The following is a 487-nucleotide window of genomic DNA, read 5'->3' on the forward strand; positions in this document are numbered from 1 at the left end:
TAATATTTGCTGGTTGTCCTTAGCTTTACACTTATTTTGCTTTGGTTAACTTGGATGGTAAATAAAAATCCCACTTGTTATGCATTTACATGTGTCAGACAGGTCTGCAGCCCTGCCCTTCCCATTATCGCTTAGCAAACAGTGCTTCCACTGCATCCAGGGATTCTGGGAAATGACATGCAAATGAGCACTAACAGTGTCACTTTTTGCTTAATGTCCATTTTGACCTGGATCCCCTATAAACGTATTACCCCTGCCGCATTGCTCAGGTAACTTGGATGCACAGAAAGTTGTACATTGTATACAATGATATGAGGCGTTTCTGTAATGTTATACAGAACACCCCCATGCATTTCTAAATCCTCCAAAACGGGGGGCATACACTTCTGCACTCAATTTCCCCACCATTATATTGTTTATTCTTGTTTGTTGAATATTGATGCTTATGACCACATGAAGTGTGAATAGCCCTTGATGGAATCATTAT

The sequence above is a fragment of the Ascaphus truei genome, chromosome 19 (genome assembly GCF_040206685.1).
Source record: "Ascaphus truei isolate aAscTru1 chromosome 19, aAscTru1.hap1, whole genome shotgun sequence".
Taxonomy (NCBI): domain Eukaryota; kingdom Metazoa; phylum Chordata; class Amphibia; order Anura; family Ascaphidae; genus Ascaphus; species Ascaphus truei.